This window comes from Gossypium hirsutum, chromosome D07 (genome assembly GCF_007990345.1).
Source record: "Gossypium hirsutum isolate 1008001.06 chromosome D07, Gossypium_hirsutum_v2.1, whole genome shotgun sequence".
NCBI lineage: Eukaryota > Viridiplantae > Streptophyta > Magnoliopsida > Malvales > Malvaceae > Gossypium > Gossypium hirsutum.
The window spans coordinates 5,846,890-5,864,415 of record NC_053443.1 but is presented as its reverse complement, the minus strand read 5'-3'; the positions used below and the strand labels follow the sequence as shown (position 1 = coordinate 5,864,415).

General features: G+C 31.8%; 1 long non-coding RNA gene across 1 annotated transcript; it reads left to right on the top strand.

Annotated features, from left to right (window-relative positions):
- Positions 1 to 5,394: 5,394 nt before the first annotated feature.
- Positions 5,395 to 7,519, top strand: LOC121219301 (uncharacterized). The gene is made up of 2 exons (XR_005915967.1): positions 5,395 to 6,357; positions 7,264 to 7,519. It is a non-coding gene; the product is annotated as an uncharacterized lncRNA (long non-coding RNA).
- Positions 7,520 to 17,526: the final 10,007 nt, after the last annotated feature.

Below are 17,526 nucleotides of genomic sequence, written 5' to 3'. Positions count from 1 at the left end.
CTTACTTCATTTATTTTCTTATGTTTTATAGACTTCGGAAGCTAGCTCGATGTTGGACTAGGTCGGAGATTTGCTATCACACTATCCAAGAAATTTTCGGTACTTTTGGACCTTTTGTAATTAATGTAAATATGGCATGTATAGTTAATTTTTTTGGTATGAATTTTGGAGTTTGATCAAGCTATGTGATATGGCTTGAGTTGGAAATGTTTAGTTTAGAATGGAAACATTATGTGTTATGTTCATTTTGGGTGAACTTTGATAAATGGTATTTTGGTATATTTGAATATATAAATGCCTTGGTTGAAATACTGGAATTGAGTTGGTTATATTTGAAATTTTGCAGGGGGTTTAATGTAAAAATAAGCCGAAATGCTGCCGAAATTTTTATAAAAAAATGAATGAATGAAATCAATTAGTAAAATTTATATAAATTATGATTTACTTTAATATGTTGGTTGTTTATTTTTAAATTATGTGTAAATTGTGTGATATGTCTGGTAATGCCTCATAAACTTGTTCCGGCGACGGTTTGAGCGTTAAGGGGTGTTACATTTAGTGGTATCAGAGCTACGGTTTAGTCGATTCTAGGACTACCGTAGTGTTTACGAGTCTAGCTATACATGCCATATTTAAACTGCGATAGTGTGATATCTCCTGACAGCTTCTGAATTATGTTTTATATAGTAAATTGATCCAAGTCGAGCAATGGCCGACGATGTAGAAAGTAATGCGCCAGCTTCCACTTAAGGAATTGTGCCTTCTGAATCGAGCCTTGCTACGGGCGGTCAGGGAGAAGCTAAACAAGCTTTCTTCCAAATGATGTCTGAATGGTTTTCTGAATTTGTTCGAGCAAACCCGGCTGCTCAACAACCTCCACCCCCTCCAGTTCCCCAACCAAACCCTAAAAATATACGAGGTATGGATCTTTTACGATTGAATAGACCTCCTGTTGATAAGATACAAAAATACGGGGCCGAAGAATTCAGAGCCTCAGCTAGTGATGATACTGAGAGGGCCGAATTCTGGCTTGAAAATACGATTAGAGTTTTCGATGAATTAACATGTACACCAGAAGAATGCTTAAAATGTGCTATTTCATTGTTGAGAGATGCAGCATATCAGTGGTGGAATACTCTAATATCAGTTGTTCCACGAGAAAGAGTTACATGGGATTTTTTCCAAACTGAATTTCGAAAGAAATATATTAGTTAGCGATTTGTCGACCAGAAAAGAAAAGAATTCCTTGATTTGAAATAGGGCCGTATACGACTCAGCAAATATGCTCGTGAATGTATTTCTACTGAAGCTATCATGTGTAGAAGGTTCGAGGATGGGCTGAATGAAAATATTCGATTGTTAGTCGGAATTCTTGAATTGAAAGAGTTCGTTGTGCTGGTTGATAGGGCTTGTAAAGCCAAAGAACTTGCCAAAGAGAAACGAAAAGCTGATTTTGAAGCAAGAGATTCTAGAAAGAGATTCGCGAATAAACCGCATCAGTCTGGATCAAAGAAATCTAAAGACTTCAATTCTCGTTCCACTGCTTCAGCGGGTATATCAATCAGAGAAAGAGATGCAAGATCATTCAATCCGAAGCCCCAAACGACATCCATTGCTAGTGTGGGTGTGTGAGAAATACAGGACCTGATTGTAAACATTGTAACCGAAAGCACTATGGTGAATGCCGATTGAAAAATGGGGCATGTTTCAGATGTGGATCGTTAGATCATTTCTTACGAGATTGTCCGGAAAGATCTACTGCTGATAGAGAACAAACAATTAAAGTGGGTAATACTATTACCCGGGGTAGACCACTCCGAAATGCAGGGAATCAAAGTGGAAACCGCAGTACTACACGAGATTCAAATGTGAGATCGGAGACCCGAGCACCTACCCGAGCTTATGCTATACGCGCACGCGAGGAAGCCTCGTCACCTAATGTTATTACCGGTACTTTTTCTCTTTTTAACACTAATATAATTGCGTTGATAGATCCAGGATCAACTCATTCTTATATTTGTATGGAACTAGTGTTTAGAAAGAGTTTACATGTTAAGTCTACAGAATTTGTAGTTAAAGTATCGAATCCATTGGGCAAGTCAGTGTTAGTTGATAAAATTTGTAAGAAATGTCCATTGATGACTCGGGGATACTGTTTTCTGGCTGACTTGATGCTCCTACCATTTGACGAGTTTGATGTGATACTGGGCATGGATTGGTTGAATTTGCATGATGCAGTTGTAAATTGCAGACGAAAGGGTATAGAACTGAAATGTCAGAATGGTGAAATTCTTCAGATTGAATCTAATGATTTGAGGGAATTACCGGTTGTGATATCTTCTATTCGAGCTCAGAAATGTGTAAAAAGGGGTTGTGATGCATATTTAGCATATGTATTGGATACTAAAATGTTAGAATTGAATATTGAATCGGTACCGGTTGTCAGTGATTTTCTAGATGTATTTCCAGAAGAACTACCGGGTTTACCACCGATCAGAGAAGTTGAATTTGGCATCGAATTGCTACCAGGTACAACACCGATATCGATAGCTCTGTACAGAATGGCACTTACAGAATTGAAAGAGTTAAAAGAACAGTTACAAGAGTTAACAGACAGAGGATTTACAAGACCGAGCTTCTCACCGTGGGGTGCTCCGGTGTTATTTGTTAAAAAGAAAGATGGATCAATGAGAATGTGTATTGATTACAGGCAACTGAATAAAGTAACTATAAAGAATAAGTATCCTTTACCGCGAATCGATGACTTATTTGATCAGTTGAAAGGGGCTGCTGTATTTTCAAAGATTGATTTGAGATCAGGCTACTATCAGTTGCGAGTTAAAGATTCAGATATACCGAAGACTGCCTTCAGAACATGATACGGTCACTATGAATTTTTAGTTATGCCTTTTGGTTTGACTAACGCTCCTGCGGTATTTATGGATTTAATGAATCGAATATTCAGACCGTATTTAGACAGATTTGTTGTTGTGTTTATTGACGACATTCTGATCTATTCTCGTGATGAGACGGAGCATACTGAACATTTGAGAATTGTGTTACAGACTTTGAGAGATAAGAAGTTATATGCTAAATTCTGCAAATGTGAATTTTGGCTTCGGGAAGTCGGATTTCTGGGTCATATTGTTTCAGCGGAAGGCATCCGAGTTGATCCAAGCAAAATATCCGCAATTATAAACTGGAAACCACCGAAAAATGTATTTGAGATCAGAAGTTTCTTGGGATTAGCGGGATACTACCGGAGATTTGTAAAAGGATTCTCGATGATTGCAGTACCGTTAACTCGATTACTTCAAAAAGATGTAAAATTCGAGTGGACTGATGAGTGTCAACAGAGTTTTGAACAGTTGAAAGCACTGTTAACTGAGGCACCAGTTTTAGTTCAACCTGAATCGGGTAAAGAGTTTGTGATTTACAGTGATGCATCGTTAAACGGACTGGGTTGTGTATTGATGCAAGATGGAAAAGTTATAGCTTATGCTTCTCGACAGTTAAAACTACACGAGAAGAATTACCCGACACATGATCTTGAATTAGCTGCAATAGTATTAGCATTAAAGATTTGGCGACACTATCTGTACGGTGAGAAATGCCGAATATTTACAGATCATAAAAGCCTGAAGTATTTGATGTCACAAAGAGATTTGAATCTACGACAACAGAGATGGCTCGAATTACTGAAAGATTACGAGTTTGTAATTGATTATCATCCGGGAAAAGCTAATGTTGTAGCTGACGCTTTGAGTCGTAAGTCTCTATTTGCTTTGCGAGTAATGAACACTCGGATGATGTTATGTGATGATGGAGCCATTCTAGCTGAATTAGAAGCTAGACCGATATTTCTACATCAAATCTGCGAGGCTCAGAAAAATGATAGAGAGTTACAAGCCAGACGAATCCAATGTGAGTCTAATTCTGATTCTGAATTTAGTATTGGAACTGATGATTGTTTAATGTTCCGGAATAGAATTTGCATACCTAAAGATACTGAATTAATTCAGAGAGTTTTGAGCGAAGCACATAGTAGTCGCTTTTCTGTTCATCTAGGTAGCACTAAAATGTATAATGACTTGAAACAGTTGTACTGGTGGTGGGGAATGAAACGAGATATATCAGAGTTTGTATCGAAATGCTTAATCTGTCAACAAGTAAAAGCAGAACATCAAGTACCATCAGGTTTATTACAGCCGGTGATGATTCCGGAATGGAAATGGGACAGAGTTACTATGGATTTTGTATCGGCATTGCCTCTGACTCTGAAAAAGAAAGATGCAATCTGGGTTATCGTTGATCGATTAATAAAATCGGCTCATTTTATACCGGTATGTACAAATTACTCCCTGGATAGATTAGCTGAATTGTACTTATCTGAGATTGTACGATTACACGGTGTACCATTGTCTATTATCTCTGATAGAGATCCAAGATTCACATCGAGATTCTGGAAGAAATTACAAGAAGCTCTAGGAACAAAATTGAATTTCAGTACAGCCTTTCATCCTTAGACTGACGGTCAGTCCGAAAGAGTTATACAGATACTCGAGGATATGTTGCGTTGTTGCATACTTGAATTTGAAGGTAGCTGGGAAAAACACTTGCCTCTGATTGAATTTGCATATAACAATAGCTTCTAGACAAGTTTGAAAATGGCTCCGTATGAAGCTTTATATGGTCGTAAATGTCGGACACCATTATACTGGACAGAATTAAGTGAGAAAAAGATTTATGGGGTTGAATTGATTAGAGAAACTGAAGAAAAAGTGAAAGTAATTCGAGATAATTTAAAAGCAGCCTCAGATAGACAGAAATCATATGCGGATTTAAAACGTAAAGAAATAGAGTTTCAGGTTGGAGATCGAGTATTCTTGAAAGTGTCACCGTGGAAGAAAATTTTTCGTTTTGGCCGTAAAAGAAAGTTAAGTCCGCGATTTATCGGGCCGTATGAAATTGTTGAAAGAATAGGACCTGTAGCATATCGACTATCATTACCGTCTGAACTTGAAAAGATACACAATGTTTTTCATGTCTCGATGTTACGTCGATACCGATCCGACCCTTCACATGTGATCTCTCCCGTTGATGTGGAAATACAGTCAGATTTATCGTATAACGAAGAACCGATTAGAATTCTGGCCCGAGATAATAAAGAATTAAGAAGTAAACGTATAGCACTTGTGAAGGTTCTTTGGCATAAACACGGGATAAAGGAAGCTACGTGGGAACCCGAGGAAGCTATGCGAAAACAGTACCCTAATTTGTTTACCGGTAAGATTTTCGGGGATGAAAATCCCTAAAGGAGGGGAGAGTTGTAATAACTCGTTTTTGAATCTAATCGGAACAGTGGTTTCGGGACCACTTAACCGAGTAAAAATATTTATTATATTATTTTAATAAGTTTTACAGCATGATGGAATTATAGTATAAAAATTTCATTAAGAAATTTTACCGTTTAAATACTTAATTTAATTAAAAGGATTTAATCGCGTCAAATGCAAATTTTGAATGTTATATGTAAAGGTACCTATTTGTTATGACTTTTATTATATAGAGTCCTTATGTGGTAATTTAATCATTAGAATATTGCATGGTCAAAAATAGACAGCCGTTAGGTGTTTTGTAATTTTTAACTATTAAGGTTAATATGGTCATTATGTTAATAAGTTTTTTTTTATAATAAAACAAAACATGAAAAATCAATGATCCATTCTTCTATACTGTCGAATTAACAAAGGAAAGAAAGCTTATGAGCAAAGTAGGGTTCGGCAATTTTGGTTGTTGATTAAGGTATGTTCTTTGCTCGGTTTTTGATAATTTTTACGTTTTTGAGATCGTTGTTTTGTATTCTAGCTAGCCCGTACCTTAATTTCTGAAAATTTTGATGATTTTGAAATATGCCATTGTTGAATACTGATATATTTTGAAGTATTATGCTAGATTATTGATGGGTGCTGAAACATATACAAGTTTTATAAAGTAAATTTTGACAAAAATGAGCTTTAGGGGTTTAATAAAAAAATAGAAATATTATGTTCGAAATGTGAAATAAATGAAAATATAGGCTGATTAGAAGATATATAGTATTCGGTTAAGAATTCGTATAAAGAGATTTCGTATATTTTGTGTATTTGTGAATTAGGAACTAAAGTGTCAAAATGCGAAAATATGAAGGCTATTTTGTAAAAATGCCAAAATATATTTATATGGATTGAATTGATTGATTTGGTGAATAAATGAGTTAAATTTGAATTTATATAGATCAAGATAAACAAATACAGGAACTTGATCGGGGGAAACAAAAGTTAGACGGGTAGACGAAAGTATTCGAGCAAATACGAGGTAAGTTCGTGTAGCTAGAATTGAATTATTAAATATTTGTAATTGTCAAAAAAAATGTATGTAAGTTGAATGAATGATCCACTTGAATTTTAAATTACCGATATGCTATTATATTACTGTTTACATGAATGCAAATGAAATGTTACAAATACTATATACATTATATAGATTTGGTATAATAATAGGCATTGAATATTAAATTTTGAGTATTTAAATGTATGTTTTTAATTATATTAAATATATAAATACGCATATGAATTGAGGAATTGAGCTATTGATTTTTCATTTCTTAATTGATGAAATTGGATAATACTGAGCCCGTTTGAACTTTAGAAAATCGTCGGATACGAGTGACTTGTCACTAGGGTTACCGTTTGGTCGAGCTCCTGCATTTGTTGCGGACTCACCACAGCTTGTATGAGCTTACCGTTTCAGCTTGATAGAGCTTACCGTTTATCAGCTCGGAATGAGCTTACCGATCATGGCTCGAAAGAGCGAAAATGACAATGAATTGACGAATTTCTGATAAATACACTTATAGTGTATCACCCGTGTATCCCTCGATGTTCTAATAGGTTCAACGGGCATAATTACTGTTACTGATCATATGAAAAAGTTATATAATTATTTGGATGAATTACAGGTTACACGATTAGGATGGAATTGATATAAATGCTATATGATTTACATGAATTATTTGTTTTATGAATATATGAATTATATGGACGACATGATATATTTAGCTATATGACTAACTCGTGGATGGTGATGTTAATAGACTATGTGGACAAATGAGTTGAATTTAATTGTTTAAAATGCTTAAATGTTAAATTGGCAAGTTTAATTCTATATTATGCGGCTTACTAAGCTTAATGCTTACTTCATTTATTTTCTTATGTTTTATAGACTTCGGAAGCTAGCTCGATGTTGGACTAGGTCGGAGATTTGCTATCACACTATCCAAGAAATTTTCGGTACTTTTGGACCTTTTGTAATTAATGTAAATATGGCATGTATAGTTAATTTTTTTGGTATGAATTTTGGGGTTTGATCAAGCTATGTGATATGGCTTGAGTTGGAAATGTTTAGTTTAGAATGGAAACATTATGTGTTATGTTCATTTTGGGTGCACTTTGATAAATGGTATTTTGGTATATTTGAATATATAAATGCCTTGGTTGAAATACTGGAATTGAGTTGGTTATATTTGAAATTTTGCAGGGGGTTTATTGTAAAAATAAGTCGAAATGCTGCCGAAATTTTTATAAAAAAAATGAATGAATGAAATCAATTAGTAAAATTTATATAAATTATGATTTACTTTAATATGTTGGTTGTTTATTTTTAAATTATGTGTAAATTGTGTGATATGTCCGGTAATGCCTCATAAACTTGTTCCGGCGACGGTTTGGGGGTTAAGGGGTGTTACATAATCCTTACACCTTTACTTCATTAAGCTCAGTTTAATAAATTATAAAATATATCATTTCTAATGACTTTCTCCGATGTCCAACTATCTCCTCTAATTTTTATCGATTAAATGCAATTTCCTACTAGTGAAAATTTTTCTAAATATTTTCCCGAAATAATACTATTTATGACATCAGGGTTTTAGGGGTGTTACAATATTATTTTCTCATATATATATATTAGAACTAGATCGATGATCGAACTAGTCAAGTCGCCAATTCTCAGTTTGATCATTTCGTCCACTTCGATAAAATAAATTATTAAAAAATTTATAAAATTAAAAAAAAAGCATTTTAAGAATAAAGAAAATTGGTTCAACTATTTTTTTAACTTGGTTCAATTAGTCTGTATCGGTTCGCGGGTCAATCAGTTCAACCATTATCTCTAAACCAGTACATTGATTACTTCTTGGTCTAATCGGTCCAATTCTAAAAACACTAGTTTTGATCAATGAAATAACTTTTTCAATCCCATCAAGTTGAGCAAGCATGCGATGACTTGAAAATGGAATTAATTGTTAGTGCCTCGACCTCAGGAGGGCAAATTTCAAGTATTATTGGTATTAGTATGCATTATAAAGGAAAAAGGGGAAAAAAGAGAAAAATAATGTAGAATAAAAAATAAAATAAAATAATTAAAAAGAATATTTTTTAAGTTTATATGACGTGACGGTTTATTATTAGCTGTAATTTTTTTTAACGAATATAACATTTTGGTGTAAAATGGGTAATAGAAAAATAGTTTAGGTACCAATTGTGACAAATAAAAGTTTAGGTATTAGTTTGGGAAAAATGATATAGTTTAGGTACTAATTTGTGAATCAAGTCTTTTTTTAAAATAGACTTAACGATTTGACTAATGGTTGGACTAACGGAGATACCAATTTGGGAAAAAAAGTTTAGGTGCTAAGAAGGAAAAAATGTATAATTTAGGTACCAATTTATGGATTAAACCAATTTTTAATGGCAGTATTTAATATTAGAGTCTAGAGATAAAATATTCTTAATGGATAACATTTTAAGAGTAAATGACATTTTTAATCTTATTTGATTAATGTATTATAACGAGGGTAATTATTTGATGCACAAGCAAGATAATTTTTAACTTCAAAAGTGAGATTAAAATTTTTTAATCATTTATTTTTTTTAATTTTTAAACACAATTAAAAGACATATGACAAGATCTCAACTCTGCTTATTTATAAAATTAGAAATTTTCACCACCAATATATCAAATGATTATTCTTATAATTAAAATTTAACTTTTAATAAGTTTACTACTAAATTCATCAACTAAAATCAAACTCAACCAATCTATTTATAATAGTATAAATGTTAAAGAAAATTCAAAAAAGAAAATGAAAATTATGATGCACAATTCAGTAAAAGTACCGATGGAGACCTCTATGTTAAAAGTTGGATTGCATTTTGTCATTTCTACTAAACAATAAAGCTATTAGTCCTTAGATTTAAGAGCAAATCGATCTTTTTGTTAAAAATTTTATTTATTTTTGTAATTAAAAATTGATCATTGTATGTTAACATGAGATACACCTGACACATCATATGCCACTGTTTGGTTATTTATTTAGTCATGTTAAATTTTAAGAGTACAAATAAATAAAATTTTTAACATACAAAATCAATTTACCCTTTAATTTAATATACAAACTAAATTATTTATTTTTTAAATAAATAAATATCTCGTACTTTTAACTACAAACATTTTGGAGAATGTCATAAATAAATTATTACATCAATAAAAAGACACAAACGCACATGTTTCGAAAAGTGGCAGTTTTTTATTCTATAAAATGAAAAGATGACAAAGTTGCAAAAGCAAATAAGTGGGATATGCCTTCTAAATTCCCTCATAGTACACTTCACCCAAAAACATCCATACATATATATATATATATATATATAATAAAAATTATTGATTGAGTTTTAATTCGATTGACACCAACATTATTATCAATTTAAGAAGACATGGGTTCGAATACGCTGCACCGCATTGTTCTCCTATTTATGGATTGTGAAAAGATTATGAGTAGTTCTATGTATTGTATTAAAAAAATAGATATGATCAAAACCTATAATGATATTGTTAAAAAAATAAAAATAATCCTGCTACAATAATAACAATGTAAATAATAAAAGATGTAAATATTATTAGGATCTCATATTTTTATTTATTAAATTAGGTGGAATTTTTAAAATTTATCCCAAAAAATTAAATGGCATTAGTAGTATTTCAACTATGTTTTATCACTTAATTATGAAAAGTTATAATATTATCATCCTATTATGGTTTTTATTCTTTTTTGGTCACTCAACTATGAAAAGTTACAAAATGATCATTCAATTATTATTTTTCTTTTTTGGTTACCCAACCATCTTGGATTTTTAGTTGTTTTTATTCTAATGTTAACAAATTGGTGACTAAAAAAGACAACTTTTCATACTTGAGTGTTAATTTTATAGCTTTTCATAGTTAGGTGATATATATATATAGTTAGGTGACTACAAATATAGTTTACTAAAAATAATATAAAAAACCGTATTAAAATATTAAATCATTAATAACATCAATGGTAATGCAAGTATGCAAGTAATGATGAAATGGTGATTAATTTTAATGATTTTTATGAATTTTTTGTATAATCACATATAGTCCTCATCTATTTTATGATTTGAAATTAATTTTGTTTGGGTCGAGATAGTTTTCAAATAAAGCCTTCTCAACAATAATAACTCCATGATTTGAACTTGGTTTAAGTATATGGAGAAAGTCGACTTCCACTTCTTCCAACCATTTGTTGGTATATTTTATTTTTTTAATAACATCCAATGAATTATTATCCTACACATTGTTAGTGGAGTAAAAAAAAAACCTCCACATACGGATCTAGGATAATACTATTTGCTTTTAAAGTGTAATAAAAAATAATTAAATAATAAAGATACTTGATATCATCTTAGAGCCACTCATTATAACAATTTTAAAAACAATGAATTTCTTTCCTTCCATGTTTTTCCAACAAAGTATGCAAACAAAAGTGGTTATTAAAAATAAGTATGATTACTTATTTGGCCCTCCACCTTTATAAAAATGTCATTTTAGGTCCCATTTAATTTTTTTTCCCATTTTAGCACTTAAACTTACGTTATTTGTCAAATTAACCTAGAATTGATGAAAAAGTTATTGTTTCTTAATTTTGGTTTTTTCAATTTTCCACATCAGCAATTAGTTAAATTTTAAAATTATAAAAAAATTTAAAAATTATTTTAAAAATAAAAAATATTTAAAATATTTAAAAATATAAAACATAAAAAATATTTTGTAAAATTTTGTAAAATTTTTAAAAAATAGTTAATTATTGACATAACAATTCACGTGTATGCCACGTCAAAAAAGTTAAGAAACATTAACTTTTTCAACTATTTTGGAGTGATTTGACAAATAACGCAAGTTTAAGGGATAAAAAAGACAAAAATTTAAATGGAAAGTTAAAATGATATTTTTAAAAAAAAATGGAAGGCCAAATAAGTTATTATTCCTAAATATAATGCAATTGTCAAATATAGGAGAATAATAAAGAATTTGGTTACTAGGCAATGAGGGACAATTTAATTTCTTCCTTAAACTTATTGAATTTGGACTGTATGGGTGATACATGTATGAATGGGGTGAAATTTGTTAAAATCAATTTAATCAAGTTGTCAATATTCAAGTTGGGAAGATCAGTCGAATTGTGACAAAAATTTTTTTATGGGATCCGGTCATTTTGGGGTTGAGACGTTTGCATAGAGTTTGAAGAGCTATCTCTTAACTTCGAAACACACTTTGAATTGCTCGATTTAGAGTCCGAGAGCTCAAGTTATAACCATTTTTTTAAGATTGCGCGGGCAACATTTTTGGACAGGATTATTACGGGAAATTACGTATTCCGGGCTTTAATTTGAGTTTAAATCTTATTGAGTTTGATTTTTAAACTTAATTTTTATTATATACAAGCCCAATATTGTATTTATTAGGTTTTATTATTTTATTATTTATTTATTCTGAATTTAAGGATATTGATATTTGTAAGTATTTAAAGTTATTTAGGAGTTTTATGTTTCTTAGTCAACAAGAAAGTTTAGTTCTGCAAGAAAGTTTAGTTCTGCTAAAACTATTCTTGTTTAGATTAATTAGAGTTCTATTATAGTTGAAAGGTTTATTTTGATGTAATTAGCTAACTTATATCAAAGTCTTCATTGTTCATTAAAGACATAAAAATTGATAAATTGGTTCATTCGTTTATAAAATTTTCAACTCTAGGAGTTTTTTTTCTTTTGTGCAAGATTATTTTCTTGCGATTTTTAGGAGTAGTTTTTTGTTGGGATTTATATCTCAAATGGTTCAATTTATTTGATCAATCATTCACCTTTTAATTTTAATTTTCTTTATTTATCTATGTTTTGAATTTTATTTTTTTATTCTTAAATTTATTCTTTTAGTTGTTTTTGTTTTCTAATTTGTTTCTAAATTTGTTTGTTTTTTCTTTCAAGTTAAATTCAATTTTTTTTCGAGTCGAACAATTTAAATATAATTTTGGTCTGTTGCCGCCTATTAGTAGGAGTACATGGATTACAATTTTCACATGAAGAATCATCATTCATCACTAATTTGTCCTCAGCTTTTCTCCCTATTTGTAAGAAATTTCCTTTTAAGAACTAGCCACATCAACTATCTAATCCCTTTGAGAATATTTGCTTCCTTTCTTGACATATATAATCAAATTGAATTTAGAAAATAAAACCCATTCTGTAACATTTAAATCTGACACCGACAATAAGAATATAGTTATAACCCTTCAATTTAGTTCAATTTAGATTGAAAAAGGAAAAAAGAGAGGTAAAGACAAATAGTCTTCTTCACAATATACATATTTTGTTTTGAATGCGGTAAAAAACAATTCCTAGAGAAAGAATAGAAACAAGCAAAAAATTTTTCATACTTTTTTATTATACCTAACCTAATTGTTAGGAAGAATTTACTCTTTTTTACAAATTTGATGTTGATAAATCCATGGATTAGAAATTTATTTTGGACACTTGAACATTCTCAAACTGTTTCTTTTTAAGAGCTAAAAAGATTTGTGCAAAAATAACCTATCATAGTACCTTTTTTTTCTTCATTATTAATCAATGATTAAATTTAATTTATTTTTTCTGTCATGCCTAAATTTGAGATTTAACGTTTACACTTTAATTTTTAATATAATTTGGTCTATATAATTTATAATTTTATTCATTAATACAAATAGTCATTATCATTAACGTTCTAATTAGAATGGTATACGATCATATATATATATATTTATAAAGAAGGAGTTAACAGTGTCAAACTACATTGGTACTTGTCTCCGCACATCAATGTTGCTCACATCATCATGGATGACTTGCAACGCCTCATTCGGTGGTTGCATGAGCCGGTGGTGCCCAATAGAAAGGTTGCACACATAGTTGGTTAGCGTATCAGTAACACAATTTCCCTCCCTGTAAACATTTACTATTTGTATCTTCCAATCTCTCCTCAACAATCTACGAACATACCGAACAATAGCCAAGCTTGAAACATCCATTGTCGGTTACTGCAACATAGCAACAACGTCCATACTATCCAATTCTAGTATGACCTTTCTTGTTCCTAGTTCCCACACTAACAAGAGGCTATCGTAAGCACCCTATATCTCTGCTTCTAGGTGTATTTGAATGAAAATTTTTGAAATTTTGTAGATTTTTTAAAATGTTAGCATTTTAAATTTCACCAAATCAAAATGCTAGCAATTATAATTGATTTGTTTGGATAAATAATTGTTTTAAGAAAAAAATTAGGTGGTTAGATTTTTATGAATTAAAAAATAATTATAAAAGAATAATTATATTAAAATAAATAATATAATATATATAATTATTTTTTGTAAAAATTATAAATATATTTAATAAATAAAAAATTTAAAAATATATTATAATTAAATAAAAAATAATATTTAAAGTTTAAATGTTTATTATGGTATTAAATGAAAAAAAGAATATAAGGAATCTTGAAAAACAAGATGAAATCTTGAAAAAACACCTAGGTGGAACTTGAAAAAGAAAATTGAGTAATTAAAAAGTCTAAAATCCCTTATTGAATAATTGCCTTTAAGAAAAAAAAAATTCTCATTGTTACATAACTATTATTGTTTCTTTTAATTTTTTTAAAATGTTACACTGGTTAAACTGATAGAAAATTGTAAATAGAAATAATTGGATTTAAAATTTAAAATTTAAAAAATAAAAAATTAAAATTTTAAAAATAAATAAAAGAAAGTAAATTTTATAGGTTAAACTCCAAATTTTTATTTTATAACACAAACAAATAATGAAGGTGTGAAAACTACCCAAAGATATTAGGCTAAATTAACCATATATGCTAATTTTTTAATTAGGCTTATAAGTCGTTTTTTTAATTTAAGGAAATATGTCATTTTTGGAGAGAGAAACGGAAACGCTTTTCGTCTCTCTTTCCTAATGTTAAGGTTTTTAATATTGTTAGGTTTAGTGTTTTTTTTTAAACTTAGTTTTTTACTAAAATCGGAGAATTTCAAATGTAGTTTTGAGGAGTCGAGGATGTGATAACGCATCTCATAACACATACATTTCATATGTCATAATGGGATAGGACCATTACCTCAAAAACCCATTTTGGGGAAATCTGGTTTTGGGGTGATTGTGCTCGATAAGATTAGGGGTTGAAGTCTAAGTCGAGGTCCTAGTCGGCAGTCATGATACAGTTATGGATTCGAGTATAACTGGGGTCCAGTTGATGATCATTATGCAGTCACGAGTTCAAGCTTTTTGGATACATCACAAATGATGCCTTATATATACCATACATAAGATTAAGGTCATAATCATAAGGAAAAATGATGGATTTCCGGTGTAAGCAATGTAATTTTTTTTCTCTATTTCCACGCAGCTAGTATCTTTAACTTTTAATTTTTTTCCGAAGGTTGACACCGAGGTGGACACAAAAGGACTCTCAAGGGGAGAGCGGATGTTTTGATGGAAGTAAATGTCAAACTCGGGTCGACGCAGTAGTGGTTGTAGTTATTAATGAGTTGTTTAATAACGACAACTATTGTCAGCCCAAAAAGAGTATCACCTTTACTCCACTTAAACAACTGCTCCCCGCCTAAGAGTCCCATTACGTCCACGACGGTGTCGGCCTTTGGATAAGAAGAAAGGTTAAAAGTATCGACTACTTAAAAATGAAAAAAAATTACGCTGATTATAGTGGAAAGGCCCGCAAATTTTCCCTATAATTATGCACTCAAACTTCTGTATGTTATTTATAAGGCAACATTTTCGGGTATTTGAAAAGTTTGAGCTCATGGCTGCGTAACAACCATCAACTGGCTCCCGCATTATACCTCGATCCATGACTGCATAACAACTGTTGATTGAGACCTCCATGTATTTTTCCACTCGTAACCGTACAAAGAAAGATCACCTCGGAATTCGACTTCCCCAGGATAGGCTTTGGTAGTAATGATTCCATCTCGGCATGATATATGAAATGTGAGCAGCTTGGAGCGATATCGCATCATTAACAACCCAATAATACCTCGAACATCAAAAAAAAATTAACACTGAGAAGTGTTTTATAGAGGATGGATGAAGAGGCTGTGGAAGAAGATGTTTGAGGGACAATGAAACATGGAGTGGAAGGCTTGTTTTATAGGCATGGGGAAGGGATGTATTGCAAAGTAGAAATTTCCTGCAGTCGAAAACACGCTATAGACTAGTGTCTTCTCAGAATATATTCAAAACGTGCTTAAAAATTACTGAAAAATTGGACGGGCATGTACTTTTGAAGAAAAAGAAGTTAGGCGTGCTTTCTCTAACCTTTTTTTCTGCTGAAAGTTAAAAGAAGTTGCCATAGAGAATAATTCTATATAATTGATACACATTTTGAGGCGTCGAATACTATTGGGAGCACTATTTTGATGAAATAATATAACTTTAGGAACGTGTTTTCAAATAATATTTTTCATTTTATCATCATTTTTTGACAAATGCGTGTATTCATAAATAAATTTCGAAGAACGTATTCCCTCTCTCGCTAGCTTATTTTCCTATTAAAGAGACGTAATTTACATAACTTAGACACGCATCAAATTAATATAAAAAATTGAATTGTTGAGTTGCTGGAGTCGTTTGTACTTTTTCTGACAACCATCTACTTATTTTTTGGGTACTGTTAATCTAATTTGTGACCAATATTGAAATGAGTCAAAGAGTGAAATTTTTTATCTACTACGATGGTTAAATGTGTAATACAGTCTGTGGAATTGACGTTTGATCGTACCATTCAATTGCGTGAGCTACAAACTAGAATCAGGAGGAAAGCTTGAGGATCAACCCTGGGAAGAATTTCAAGGTTGAAATATAGATATCTTGCTTCCGTTGACCCCTATAGGTATGACCTATTTTATGTGAATGACGAGCTCCAACTCGAGACGGTCATATCATTGCATGTCTCAGCGGAAATATTGTAATGGAGTTATACGTCAAGTTTGCCGAGGCTGATAGATCTGGCCAATCTTCGGCCACTTTTACGGTGACTGTTGCAACCCGAATAGAAGTAGAAAGTCCTACTACACGGTTGTGCGGTGGGTTCATTAGCTTGTTACAAAGCTTGTTCATTTGACATGAATCTAAAATTCGATGGCTAGTACTAGTCGGGGTATGAACATAACCCTAATCTTGATATTTGGGCTCGGCATTCAATCAATGTGTTCGATCTCAACTTCAGTGCAAGTTTAATGTCATGGACTAGAAGCACTTATACCGGGGGTTCATCGATGTACACCAAACACCAAACTAATGCCGATTTTGGTGGGCGCATAGGTTACAGAAGAACCAATGACTTATTCCTTTAGACGGGGACTAACGAGGGTATTCCGAACCCCTTGCTTGAAGGGGAAAGTGAAGGCGCAGATGAGGAAGATGTATGTGAGTAAGAAGATGCAATTGAGGAAAAAGATGTAGGTGAAGAACAAGGGGTTAGTGAAATAAACAAGAATAAGTGGAGTGAACTAACCGGGATATTGCGTAGACATAGGCGACGCTTCTTCGGGTAGAGTCTATTTGTGAGATCGTGTTTGGCCTTACACTATTGCTGGGGCGATCACCGTTGCCTCTTCTAACTAAATTGTCTTCTCCTCGCCTCCACTAATAAAAAAATGGCTTGCCGACGATTCTGAACCATGACAAGTACTCCAAACAGGCCGCCGTGTCTGCGAAGAAAAAAAGTTCGCGGATGGGTAAAAATTTCATCCTACGATCCCAAGCCTCGATTTAGTCCTTGTGAATCTCTCGCCAATCTCGTCGTTCTTCCCTTGCATGTCCACATTGTGCAACTCCTTCAAGTTTCGTGGTGTCGACGAAATTTATTGTCGATATCGAAATTGTCGTATCACCTTGTCTGATTCGTGCATTTCCACCATCGCCTACATTATCAATGACACATTCGCATCCTACATCTCCCGATTTTCCAACACTTCCGATGGGATGCAAGATATGACATCCATTCATATTGAAAGGCACAATTGTAAATTTTGTACATTTATTTTACAAATTATTGCGTAATTAATATAGGTTCGAA